The sequence below is a fragment of the Oncorhynchus masou genome, chromosome 1 (genome assembly GCF_036934945.1).
Source record: "Oncorhynchus masou masou isolate Uvic2021 chromosome 1, UVic_Omas_1.1, whole genome shotgun sequence".
Classification (NCBI taxonomy): Eukaryota; Metazoa; Chordata; class Actinopteri; order Salmoniformes; family Salmonidae; genus Oncorhynchus; species Oncorhynchus masou.
Window position 1 is genome coordinate 38,846,481 of NC_088212.1, and position 13,245 is coordinate 38,859,725.

Below are 13,245 nucleotides of genomic sequence, written 5' to 3' on the forward strand. Positions count from 1 at the left end.
CTAGGCTACTTTAATTATCCACATTACAAGGTAGCCAGCTAACTCTTAGAAATACACTTTCTTTTTTATTATGGAGTATGCCAAATATGGCTACAGACCCAGCCTGACATTGGCAATTAGCTAATTTGTTAGTTTTATTTTAGTATTTCAGTGTGGAGTCAGATGAGGGGACAATGTTTCATGAAGCCATTAGAAGACCATTAAATGCAGGTGATGGGCAGTGGGCTGAAAGAGGTACAGTGCCTTCGGAAAGTATTCAGACCCCTTGGCTTTTTCCACATTTTATTACATTACAGCCTTATTCTAAATTGATTAAATAAATAAAAACCCTCAGCAATCTACACACAATACTCCATAATGACAAAGCGAAAACAGGTTTTTATGCATTTATGCAAATGTATAAATAATCAAAAACACCTTATTTACATAAGTATTCAGACCCTTTGCTATGAGACTCGAAATTGAGCTCAGGTGCATCCTTTTTCCAGATGAGATGTTTTTACAACTTGATTGGAGTCCACCTGTGGTAAATTCAATTGATTAGACATGATTTGGAAAGGCACACACCTGTCTATATAAGGTCTCACAGTTGACAGTGCATGTCAGAGCAAAAACCAAGACACAAGGTAGAATGAATTGTCTGTAGAAAGCCAAGACAGGATTATGTCGAGACACAGATCTGGGGAATGTTATCAAAAAATGTCTGCAGCATTGAAGGTCCCCAAGAACACAGTGGCCTCCATCGTTCTTAAATGGAAGAAGTTTAGAAACACCAAGCCTCTTCTTAGAGCTGGCCGCCCGGCCAAACTGAGCAATCGAGGGGGAAGGGCCTTGGTCAGGGAGGTGACCAAGAACCCGATGTTCACTCTGGCAAAGCTCTGGAGTTCCTCTGTGGAGATGGGGAAGTCTTCCAGAAGGACAACCATGTCTGCAACACTTCACCCATCAGGCCTTTATGGTAGAGTGGCCAGACAGAAGCCACTCCTTATTAAAAGGCACATGACAGCCCACTTGGAGTTTGCCAAAAGGCACCTAAAGAATCTCAGACCATGAGAAACAACATCTGGTCTGATAAAAACAAGATCTGGTCTGATGAAACCAAGATTGAACCCTTTGGCCTGAATGCCAAGCATCACGTCTGGAGGAAACCTGGCACCATCCCTACAGTGAAGTATGGTGGTGGCAGTATCATGCTGTGAGGATGTTTTCCAGTGGCAGGGGCTGGGAGACTAGTCAGGATCGAGGCAAAGATGAACGGAGCAAAGTACAGAGAGATCCTAGTAGCCTAGTTCATCTTTAATCACTTTCAACACATTCTCTATGTTTTGCTCAGTTTGGCAGTAACCCAACTATCAGAGGTAGAGAATCTTGCTTTCGCTGCTGCTGACAACTACATGTAAGTTGTTCTTCTAATCTGCATCATAATAATGATATGTCTGCATAGCCTTTGGTCTTCATTTTGCAGATGAACTCATGTTCATTCCTGAAGATGAACTGTTTTTGCTCTTTTTTTCTTCTTCTCAGGAACCAGCCAGGCAACAGACTATACTGTCAGCTAGGTTGGTACCAAGGTTGACGTGGGCCATCATTCAAACAAAGCGAGGCCTCCCTGGCCACCAGTGCATATTTCTGAACTATGTTTGCATATAATGACAATAAAATCTGGTATTGTTTTGTCCATTATATAATTGTTTGTTATATTATAAGCAAAAAATATAACAATTTATTAGTAGTAACTATAATTCCTAAATGACACCGTACAGGGTCCTATATGGAACCTATTTTGGTTCATGAAGAATAACTCTTGGGGTTCTGATCAAAGGGTTCTATATAGAACTTTTAGGGGTTCCATATATGAAGCAAGCGATAGAACCCTTTTTGGTTCTACAAGGAAGTTGTTTTGTGAGAGCGTATGGCTACAAATATTGTGGCAGCTTATTCTAATGCTTACCCTATAATAATGCACTAAATCAAAAGGTTTACACCTCATTGCACACATGTTACACATCATGAAATATATTGATGCAAAAATGACAATGACACCCGACTAGTGTACATATAGCTAAATAAAACTAAATTGAATTAACATGACATTTATTTAAATATCATGCAAATACTGTCATCAAGACAAAGGGTGGCTACTTTGAAGAATCTCAAATCGAAAATAGATTTGGATTTGTTTAACACTTTTTTGGTTACTACATGAGTCCATATGTGTTATTTCATAGTTTTGATGTCTTCAATATTATTCTACAATGTAGAACATAGTAAAATAAAGAAAAACTCTTGAATGAGTAGGTGTGTCCAAACGTTTGACTGGTACTATAGGTCTATGTCGCCTATTCTGTATTTAACTTTTAATACAGTCATCTCGGTTTTCATTTGAAGTGCCTTTATATCCTTCGCTTTGTTATGCAAATAAATGGGGACGTTCGTATTTTTAGTCACTAACCATGTTTCCATACAACCTTTTTATGCAAGTAAAGTACATGTCGGATAAAAAAAAATCACATGACGGGCCTGAATGTAGCAGCAAATGTGTTGGTAAACTTTCCAAATGTCTAGAAAATAAAATACTTTAGACAAGATGGGTTCTACGGAAGTCCCTCATTATGTCAAGATCACAACTTATTTATCTCATGATCAGTACATAACAACAGTTGTTTCGTCAAGATCACAAGATAATTTTGCCGTGATCACGACATAACAAAAGTTCTTTTGTCGAGGACTTCCGTATGGATCTTTTTGCCTCTGTGAAATGGTGATGGAAATGCCTTAATGGGTAAATATAAATATAATAAATAAACTGGAAGTCACGCGATGATATGTTGTGTGGTCCTCCCACTACGACTCCAGAAAGAATACAGTTTATTAGGCTACAGATTAAATCAATTATGATGAACTTCACAAGGTAGTGTAAGTGCACACGGTGATTGAAGCTCCTTTCCAATAAATATTGAGGATTTTATTCTGGAGGCATGATGTTTGATGCTTGGCTGCCTTTTGTCATTACTCTCTTGTGAGGATCCAAAGATCATGTTACAATGGATCAACGTCCACCAGACCCCTTTCACTCACAGAGGGGAGTAGGGATTGATGTGGGGGTTTTATGACACCTCACGCCAATTGTAAATTGTATGCAGCAGGTATTGGAATGTTTCTTTGTTACAGAGACATTTTGCCGCCCAAAAACTCTAACATCCAAAAGTGAACACTGGGACAATATTTTTAAGCATTCGGATGTGGAGAATGATGGGAGATGGTCTATGGAACATTAATGTCTATTTTGTGATGTCATTAAAAATTATATAAAAATGTTACAGTGAAAATATTGTAACATGAAGAGCTTTCACACTGTGTATGTCAGGTTTACATCCTTTACGGTGTGTAGGAAATATCAAGGATGAAGAGAATACTTTTGTTAAGATGAAAATATGATTTGAGTTTTCTAAAGAGATCATAGTTTTGATGATACGTTGCCCATTAAGTAGCCACGCCCCGAATGAGGTCAGAGAACTTGTCCGCATGATGGAACTGCCCTTTTCAACATACTATACCAGAAGACGTGAGACCGTGATCCACACGTTGGAATGGTTAGAAACTATGAAACTCTCAACCTCAACACTAAATGAGAAGATAGCCACCAGACAAGGAAACATGAGGCATTAGCTACATGTTGGAAGTGGTTGAAACTCTCAATCTCACCTACCAGAAGATAACCTCACCTACCACACCAGGAAACGTGGAGCATTATCTACATGTGGGAAATGGTTGAAACAACACGAGGTGAAGAAGATAAACTCACCAGACTATACCCAAACATGAACAGGCTGCAGCTGTCTGTGTAAAGGGGTTCAAACTCTAACTATCCACACGAGCAAAGAACATGTTCTGAACAAAAACAGCCCATTGGAGACCGGACAACTAAGAAGAAGGACATTGTGATATCTGCTGGACAATCAGAGCATGTACAAGTGGCCGTGGAAAGGCCAACAAAAACCCCTTTCAAGAAGGTTTGGTTTCAACAGAGATAGATGACTAATGACCGCAATCAAACACGTAAATACATTCCTTGCTTCTTATTCTGAAATGGGTGGAGGTTTGTGTGCAAGGTATATGATTCATGTGAAGACAGTCCTAGAATGTATCCATGATAAATGTCCCTTTTTCTCTCTCTCTATTTTCCCCAACCCCCTTTTCCATCTCTGTGTAATAAGCCGTCAGTCCACTCTGGACTTTTGTCTCATGTAAGTGTGTATGTGTATTCGGTGTTATTATTTAGTTAGTAAATAAATAATTAAATCAATTTGTGTTGTACTGAATAATCAGCAAAGCTGGGGTTCTTGCGGATCCAAGAAGGTTACGACTGTTCAGAATGAGACTGATATGAGGTAATGATTAATAAGTGACTTATCAATATATGATTTCTATATATCTTCTAAAGTTTAATTCAGGAGATGGTAACTTATTAAACAACTTATTCCGTGGTGCCCCAAATTCCTAATGAGTTAATTATTACATGATTAATTTAATTGGGTAATAGTTAAATATAGTTAGTGGATTAAATAAATGACATTCATCAGATTAATGAGTCAAGTCAAGTCAAGTCACTTAATAATAATCTCGTCATGTAGGCTATCCTACCCGCACTGTATCTGCAAGCTGTTGGCTAGAGCAGGGTTTCCCAAACTCGCTTCTGGGCTCCCCGCTGGGTGCACATTTTCTTTTTTGCCCTAGTACTATACAGCTGATTAAAATCATCAAAGCTTGAATATTCGTAATGTACTTTTATTCAATTCAGCATACATACAGGCTGTCATCATCTTGTATAGACAATTTTGGCCTCATAATTTGCAATATATTATATAGGCCTATAGAATAAACCAATTTGTAAGGTGGCAAACAAAAGATAGGGTATGGAAATATACATTATGTAGCCTAGGCTATCTAACATTTTCTTCAGTGGACATCAATGATGAAGTAGGGAATCAGTCCATAAGATCAAAAATATATATGTTACTGAAGCATGACCATACAGATTTTTTTTACAGCATACACAAAGGCAGAGGTAATTGTTGAGAGAGCACTACAGTTATTGGCTGAGTCACGTGAGCAACAGGAGAGAGAGCAGCACACGTACACTTTGTGACAATTTTTTACCAGTTGTAGGTAGGCTATTTATATTAAAAACAATAATCCATATTAGCCTTTGAGACAAGTCATGAGAATTCAATTCAATCATTCAATCCTGAACTCCATTCCTGTCATGCCTGATCTGTTTCACCTGTCCTTGTGATTGTCTCCACCCCCTCTAGGTGTCGCTTATTTTCCTTATTTTCCTGTCTCTCTGTGCCAGTTCATCTTGTCATGTCAAACAGCGTGTATTTCCCATGCTCCTGCTTTTTCTATTCTCTCCTTTGCTAGTCCTCCCGGTTTTGACCTTTGCCTGCCCTGACTCTGAACCCGCCTGCCTGACCATACTGCCTGCCCTGACCTTGAGCCTGCCTGTCACTCTGTACCTCCTGGACTCTGACCTTATGATCTTTTTGCCTATCCATAACCATTATCTTGCCTGCCCCTTGGATACTAATAAATATCAGAGACTCAAACCATCTGCCCCCCGTGTCTGCATCTGGGTCTCACCCTGTGCCCTTATAGTATAAACTGGCCGTTACAGACCCAGTAGACTTGGACCAGCCCCACCACGCTGTCTCCCTGCAGGGAGCCACCATTGGGAGGCATGAGGAGCTACTACCGGACCTTTTGGAAGGGCTTCGTTCCCTGACGGAACGCCACGGCCAAGGGTTTAAGGCTATTATGGAGCAATCAGGGAGTTTGCTCATAGGCAGCCTGCCACCTCTGAGAACCCCCCAACCACCCAGTAACCTTTTTTCTAGTAGTGAGTTTGTACAGCCTACCCCGGCTCCCCGAGAACCCCGCTTACCTCCTCCAAAGCGATATTCTAGGGATCCTGTAACCTTCCAGGGTTTTCTTTCTCAGTGCTCCCTTATTTTTAAGCTACAGCCATCTTCGTTCGCTTCGGACCAATCGAAGATAGCGGATATTATTCCGCTAATGTCAGGAAAGGCTCTCTCCTGGGCAATGGCAGGTGAGGAAGGTGTTAGATTCTCTGGTATCTGGGAGAAAGGCGGCCCGAAAACTACTGGAATTACGTCAAGAATTGCGTAGTGTGGCAGACTACACTGTAGACTTTTGCATGTTGGCCGCCCAGAGTGCCTGGAATCCGGAGTCCCTTTTCGTTACCTTCCTCCACGGATTATCAGAGGTAATAAAAGATGAGCTAGCTGCTCGGGAATTACCGGTTTACCTCGATTCCCTCATCGCTCTCACCATTAGTATTGATGGACCTCAATGGGAACGCAGGAGTGAGAGGTCTGACCTCGGTCACACTTGTTCATCCGCTGTGGCTCGCTCAACTCCAAGGGAATTCAGAAGTCCCCGAAGACTGTTTTTCTGAGAGGATCCGAAGCCACCCAAGGTCCCTCGAGAATCATTGACAATGGGTGAGTCAGGTACACAGGAACCTATGCAACTGGGAAGAACTAGATTATCACCTAGGGAACATTCACATAGGCTAAGCTCCAAAAGTTGTCTGTATTGTGGTGCTGTGGGGCATTTCATAGCTACCTGCCCTGTGAAGAGACCTAAATCATTAGTAGATACACAAGTACACTGGTGAGCCAGACTGGGAATCCTCTAATTCTTATTACTCGTATCCCTTTTGCTGTTATCCTGCTGTGGGGAGACCAGTCAAAGTCTCTTCAGGTGCTCATTGACTCTGGGGCTGATGAAAGTTTCATGGACGCTACCCTGGTATCGGAACTAGGTATTCCCACTCAACTCCTCTCTGTTCCCATGGATGCCAGAGCACTGGATGGCCCTTACATAGGAGTCACACACAGCACAGTTCCCATTAATCTGCGGATATCTGATAATCACAGTGAGTAAATACAGCTTCTCCTCATTGAGTCTCCTCACATCCCTGTTGTTTTGGGATTTTCTTGGCTCCTGAGACACAATCCCGATATTGACTGGACCACAGGTTCAATCCTGGGTTGGAGACCATTCTGCCATTCACACTGCCTAAATGGTGCGCAGCCTTCCCAGGAAAGTCTGCCTCCAGGGTTAGGTACGACCTCAGTTCTCCCTGCCGTTCCCGCAGAGTACCATGACCTCCGGGAGGTTTTCAGTAAGGCTCATGCTACCTCCCTTCCTCCAAACCGCCTCGAGACCAGCTATATTCCCTGTCTGGCACTGAGAACAATGCCATGGAGGAGTACATTGAGAACTCTCTAGCTGCTGGGAAAATGCACCCTTCACTAATGCTCCTGCTGTCTTCCAGGCCCTGGTCAACGATGTGCTCCGGGACATGTTGAATCGGTTTGTTTTTGTCTACCTCGATGACATAATGGTTTTCTCCCATTCTGCCCAGGAACACATTCTCTATGTTCGACAAGTCCTTCAGCGCCTCCTGGAGAACCAGTTGTTTGTATAAGCGGAGAAGTGCGAGTTCCACCGCTCTACAATCTCTTTTCTTGGCTATATCATCACTGAAGGGAATGTTCAGATGGATCTGGATAAAGTGAGAGCGGTGGTGGATTGGCCACATCCAGGGTGCAACTACAACGGTTTCTGGGGTTTGCTCATTTTTACCGCCATTTCCTTCGGGGCTACAGCAACCTGGCGGCTCCCCTCTCTGCCCTCACCTCTCCCAAGGTACCATTTACATGGTCCCCAGCAGCGAACAAGGCTTTTGTGTATCTGAAGCAATGATTCACCACTGCCCCCATCCTCATCCATTCAGATCCGACCCGTCAGTTTGTGGTGGAGGTTGACGCTTCCGACATGGGAGTAGGGGACGTCCTTTCCCAGTGATCCGTGCAGGACAAAAAGCTTTATCCCTGTGCCTACATGTCCCATCGTCTCAATTCAGCGGAGAGGAACCATGACATTTGCAACCGGGAACTCCTAGAGGTTAAGATGAGTCTGGAGGAGTAGAGGCATTGGCTGGAAGGGGCAGAACATCAATTTTTGGTTTGGACTGACCGTAAGAATTTAAAATACCTCCACGCTGCCAAGCGCCTTAACTCAAGGCAAACCCGGTGGACCCTGTTATTTACCAGATTTAATTTCACCATCTCCTGCCACCTAGGGTCCAAAAATGTGAAGCTGGATGCTCTTTCCCGCCTATACAGTTCCGCTGCCACACCCTCGGAATCAGAGACCATCCTCCCTGCCTCATGTTTGGCAGCTTTGGTTGTCTGGGGTATTGAGGCTCTGGTCCGCAAATCACAACGTTCCTAGCCGGAGGGGTCCGGCTGTTCGTTTCTGATTCGGCCCGGCCTCAAGTCTTGGAATGGGCTCACTCCTCCAGGCTTACCACTCCTCCAGGCTTACCGGTCATCCTGGTGCTCGTCGCAACCTGGCTTTCCTCCGACAACACTTCTGGTGGCCCACCATGGCTCCTGATGTCTCGGCCTACATGCATGGTGTGTGCTCAAAGCAAGACTCCGCGGCAAGCTCCGTCTGGCCTCCTTCAGACACATCGCCCCCGGTCCCATATTTCCCTGGATTATGTCAATGGGCTTCCTCCGTCAGATGGCAACACCACCATCCTGGCGGGGGTTGACAGGTTCTCCAAGGCCACCCATTTCATCTCTCTTCCTAAGTTACCTTCCACCAAGGAGACGGCCCAGCTCATGGTGCAGCATGTCTTCTGAATACATGGACTCCCGGTCGACATTGTCTCAGATCGGGGTCTGTTGGTTCTGTTTTTCTGTGCTACGTTTAATTTACTTAACAAATAAGGAACACTCAAAATGTGCACTTATAAATCATAACAATTTTAATCAAAATACAGCTGTAGACAGAAGTCAAAGATCAAACATCTCACATACAACTGATGTCTCTCATGAGTTCTGCCCCATAGGAAAAGTCCAAGTTGTTTTTATCATGCTTGTAGTCAACCCCCTGTGATGTCACTGCATACGTCATTACCTGCTACTCCTCAGACCAAGCCCATGCATACACAGCTATACTAACTTGCAAGAGATACAATGGTTCCAGTGTTTTCTACGGCCTAAGCAGTAAATGTACACTCCCCCAAGTTGATTTATAGAGGTATGTCTGACTAGCCTCTTATCTCTTCTACTCCCCTGCAGGGCTTTATGTTTATAATGAATATATATATTGTTAATCTGTAGTCTAGGATCCTATAAATGTAGAGGAGGTGGGGTCCCATAGCCCCTTCCCTTCTATTAATACAACATAAGAATAATCAGTTATTATAATACATCAAACATTTGGTGTAGCCCCTATCATGACCCAAATTTGACCCCAGCATTCCCCCCTTTGAGACTCACCCATCAATCAGAATATTCTCCTCTGAAATCCATTTGATCCCAGGGATGTCCTGCTAAAGGGAGAAACAACTCCTGAGGTTTCTGGAGTGCTGGTGGGGGCGGGGTGAGTCTATCTATACTCCCATTCCTCCTTCTTCCTTCTACCACATTAAGTAAATTTGCTCCCTTCTTGTGACCACCCCAAATCCCCAAATGTTCAACAGTCTTTTTAGCCATGCACTTTATTATACAGCAAGCAACAGCAAAGGACAGTAGTCCTATCTAGAGTGGAACAATCATGGCATCAAGGAACATCATTACCTTACCCATCACATGAAAATAAACCCTTTCGACCAGTGTCCAATTTGGTCAAAGATGGTGTTGTCAGATTTTCCTAGAGTACAACCTAATTTAGCCAGGTCATTAATAATAGCTGTCATGTTGTCAGAGGAGTCAGGAAGCAACATGACACAGTAATCCTCATTGTATATTCCAAGGGCCGTGCAGGCCCCTCTGTCTTTAGCCAATATATGCCATTTCGTCTCTGGTCACTACTGCCTTCAAATTCTGCACATTTAGTGACAAGTGAGTAAAACCCTGTACTATCAAATTAGTAGGGGCCTGTATGGAATATGTTAAATTGTTAATCCCCTTACCCTTTAGCACAACTCCTGCACCCGAAAAGATTACTAGGGCTACCATCTCTACCTGAGACAGCACATGTCCATAATCCTCATTATTTTGAGCCACTGCTCTTTTAGCTCTGCCATTCGATCTAAAACTATTTTGCAAAGAACTGTTCAGCAGCTCAGAGGCAAGTAATATAGTTGCTGTCAGTTCAGTTTCCCCAGATAACAACACCTTTCCATCCCATGGGGAGGGAAATGTAGCCATTACCCCCACAGATCCAGAAATGATCCTGAGGTGTCCTCATGCCTTTGCTTATGTTTGACATACTTTCCCTAGTTATCAATTGTTGCCCATCCAGTACATCAAAATGACTGGTATCTGTTTATAGGCCTGTGTAAGACAGGCAATTAGTGGTGTTTCCTACATCCACATTCCCTGAGTTGCAGATACAAACAGGGGGAGTTATTGTGGGTTTTAATCCTGCCAACACAACATATCCTTTATCATTTAGGGGCTTTACACTACCAGTCAGATACTCTCCCCTTTGTACTTTTGGAGGTCCTATGCATTTAATCAGCTGGGAAATGTTACGTGGTTGTATGCTAAGAACCTTCTTCCACTTTAGCCATTTAGTCTCAATGGGCCCACCCTCCTTAAATTCTTTAGCTGCATCTGAACTACCTATTGTATTATTGGATAATCCACCTTCCCATGCTGCTTCCTTCCCCCTAGTGACTAACATCAGAATAGTATCATTTCTGTTTCTTTGTCGAACCCTGGTATAGTAATTAACATCCAAAATCATTCTTTCCAATTGGTAATACCTGGGTTCCCCACAGAAAGGCTGTGGAGATTTCTGGAAAATCATTACCCGTGTGCCAGATGTGTTCCCCTTCTTCTGAAATCCTATGTATGTCACTGCTTTCACCCATTTATTATTCTCCCATCCCCGTCCACAAAGGGAACGAGTAGGATTTGGAGAGCAATAAATACCCTGCATGTGTGTTTCCATGGTTGCGATTTTCTTGTTTCTCAACCATAGTGTTTGTGTATGATGGTGTCCTTGACATCTGATGACTCTTCAAGTCCTGTGGCTGAACTCTCTGTTGGTTCTTCTGGCCTTTGGTCTCCGCCCTCTGGCTGTGGTCTTCCCCGTTTCTCCTCTGGCCCCTCCTCATCGATGGGTCTCAGCCTCTTTCCTCCTCTGTGTCCTCCAAGCAGGATGGTTACCAACCTGGGAGACGCCTGCAATGGGACCTGTGTTCAGAATAAATCTGTCTGTTGCGCTGATAAATGGTTTGGTAGTGGCCGGATAACCTCAGTATCACCTTCCGCATCTACAGCAGCAAATCCTACAAGTTTCTACTCTGTGTTCTGATCTATATAAGCAGAATCATCAATGAACAGCACCATGTGAGAGTCAAGCAGAGGTACATCAAACAAGTCTTTGTCCGGTACACATTCCTGGGCTGTCCAGATGTCCCTGTTATTGTTACTGATGATTTGCTCATGGAAGCTCTCCAACAACTTGTCCATGTTTTTCTAAACAGGAACAGTAAGCTTTATTGTCTATTATATATTATAGATCATGTGACTAGGGGACTAGGCGTGACTAGGGGGTGTTCTCGTCTTTAATTTCTATGTTGGTGTGAGTATGGTTCCCAATTGGAGGCAGCTGATGATTTTTGCCTCTAATTGGGGATCATACTTAGTGTGGTCCTTTTCCCACCTGCGTTTTGGGATATTGTTTGTTGTTGGATGCGTTGTGGGATGTGCGCTACGAACTGCACGTTTGTTTATTTATATGTTATTTGAAGTTTCACCTCAATAAATATGTGGAACTCTACTCACGCTGAGCTTTGGTCCACTCATTATAACGAACGTGACAGAATATCCCCAGCCCGGTACGTCCTGTGCCGGCTTCTCGCACTAGCCCTGAAGAGCGTGTCATCAGTCTGGTGCCACCTGTGCCGACTCCATGCACCAGGCCTCCAGTGTGCCTCCCCAGGCCGGTAGTCCTGTGCCCGGCTCCTTGCACTTGCCCTGGAGAGCGTGTCATCAGTCCGGTGAAACCTGCATACCGGCTACACGCACCAGGCCTCCAGTGCGCCTTCTCAGCCCGGCACGACCTGTGCCAGCGCCCCGCACTCGGCCTGAAGAGTGTGTCATCAGTCCGATGAAACCTGTGCCGGCTCCACACACCAGGTCTCCAGTGCGTCCGATGCCACCGATGCTAGTTGCCCACCCTAACCCTCCCCATCCAGGTTCAGGTTTTGCGGTCGGAGTCCGCACCTTTGGGGGGGGGGGGGGAGTCTTTAGTCTTTATTTCTATGTTGGTTTGAGTATGGTTCCCAATTGGAGGCAGCTGATGATTGTTGCCTCTAATTGGGGATCATACTTAGTGTGGTCCTTTTCCTGCGTTGTGGTCCACACCTGCGTTGTGGGATATTGTTTTTGTTCAGTGCTATGTGCGCCACGAACTGCACGTTCATTTATTTATTTGTTGTTTGAAGTTTCACCTCAATAAATATGTGGACCTCAACTCACGCTGAGCTTTGTTCCACTCATAGCGAAAGTGACATCATGTCCTTAACATTAAGAGTATCTATTGGCTCTTCTCTTCCATCATTGAATTCATACTGGAGCAGGGGAGTCGGACACCTTCATTGTTGATTCTGAGGGAAATAATAACTGTTGGTGTTCTGATTTCCCATTGGCCATGGCTATCCTCAGTCATTAACTTGTCCTCCTTGTCCATAAGTGGCCCCAGGGAGCATTTCCAGCTCTGGCTGAGTGGTCCTGTGGAGTTTCCTGTTCCTCTTCCATTTCCCCCACACTGCAAACTCACATGCCCCAACTGCCCACAGGTCTAGCATTGAGTGTTGTTCCATTCACGAAGGGCTCTGGCGGGCCAACGTCCTCTTCCAGTCCATGTTTGTAGGTCACCATAATGTTGAGTGGTGAAAAGCACATACCCTTCAGGCACCAGGTTCACAGGTATGACTAATGTGACTGTGGGGGAGCTGCAGGCTGTGGTTGTGGTGAGCCTGTAGAAACAACTTGAGCAGATGTCTTTTTCTCTTCCAGTCTGTTCCTTTTTGTGGAATGAGTTAGGGTGGAGAGGGAAACTCCCTCCAGGAACTGTGCCTCCTTTTTCTTCCAGCACCATCATCACCATCACAGTTTCTGATACAAGGGCACTTCTTCATTCCCTTCTCATTGTCCATTCTTCCTGTCTGAATGATCTCCTTGA